We start from the raw sequence: 1,657 nt of genomic DNA, 5'->3' as shown, positions 1-1,657 counted from the left end.
GCGAGTATACATTTATTTATATCAATTTGTGGTTCATGGAGTTAACTTTAATAAGTTTTAATATATCCCTTTGACACATGAATCATTCATAATACTTATGTAAATAATTGAAGTTAGAATAAAATTGTCATTTTATGTAAAACATATATGACTGATGATTATCATTTATTTCAGTGGATAATCTTTCTCAATTTTGTGGTCAGTTTTCGAGTCTTTATACCATGCAATAGTTACATGTACTGGTACAGAAGGCTTTTGTTTATGATTTTAATGTAGTAGTCTCTCTATCTTACCCTCCCACTCCATCACTCTATATGTCTATTTCTACAAAACATTAAGATAAAGAAAATGTAAATTACTTGCACGTTTTTCTACTTATTTTTGTTGACATGATCACTGCTGTTCATATAATCGTTATTAACCGCGCTCGCTTCGCCACGCAACGCTTCGCGAAATGTTTTGTCACTTGATTTCGCCACGAAACGCACGGTGCGCACTGCCCAAGTGATCGCACGGCTTGTAAATTTATAAATATATCATAATAACATATAGCAATATAAAACGAAGCCGATTGTACACTTACAAAGCACTGATAGAAACTATGGAGGATTCTTTGTGGCAAATAATTTTCCATGAAATAATCCGAAATATCGATGCATCTTATTATACCATCGTTATAGCAATTGCTCTTCGTTCTCAAAACATTTGATGCACCCTTCAGTATAAAGTAAATACTATCATCCCTTGCGTACAATCGCATATGTTCTTGATTAACTGGTTCTCGTTTATCCAGGGGTGTTAGATCGAGTTTGGATATGGAATCGATATTAAGCAGCTAACATATCCACATGTGAACTGATGTGAATGTTCAGTATGAATAAAAATCTTTATCTTCTGTGTTTGTCAATTTGAGTATACAAATCGCACGCACGTATATAAACTCCACTGTACCCATTCATTAATTTACTGACGTGTTCTCACTTGTATACATAATTACTGTTAAACTATTTCCAAGTAATTAAGAATTAAAGTCATAGCACTCCTTCAGTTTTAAAGGCGGTCGTAGTGGCCACTACACCATCGAAAAAGAGTAATCAACAGAAATTCATAATTCTATGTTTTGTTTCATTTGTCTTTCTTTCTTTTTATTATACTGCACAAATACAATATTCGTCTGCCACTCAGTGCAGGATTTCATTCTTGGTGCATTATTACGCAGTGACTACAAATTGACAAAGCATGAAGACAAGCCAAAATACCTTACTTTTTGCTTCTTTCTAAATAAAGTATACGGTTAGAATTATCACAGTAAACGAATTATAGGACGCTGATGCCCATACAGTATAATTGCATTGACTTAAGTGACAGTTATTTTCTGTTTGTCTTTTATATTACGCAATCCTCATAACAGAATCGGAAAAGCTGATAATAATTTTCTCCACATCGACATTTCAGTGCAAGGTAAGTAAAAATTGAATCAACCACTCCGTAGATTTTCCACCTTTTTTGTTGTGTAGTTCTTGCCCTTATGTAACGTAATAATCCTTAGCAGTACCACTCGAATCGTTTTAACATTCTGTTTTCATCAGTGTTGCTGATTTTAAGATACTTGCTCGTTCGTGTGTCGGTTTCTGATAAGCGGAATGTTGTTGGCTAA

This window comes from Penaeus monodon, chromosome 27 (assembly GCF_015228065.2).
Source record: "Penaeus monodon isolate SGIC_2016 chromosome 27, NSTDA_Pmon_1, whole genome shotgun sequence".
Lineage (NCBI taxonomy): Eukaryota > Metazoa > Arthropoda > Malacostraca > Decapoda > Penaeidae > Penaeus > Penaeus monodon.
This window is presented reverse-complemented; position numbering follows the sequence as displayed.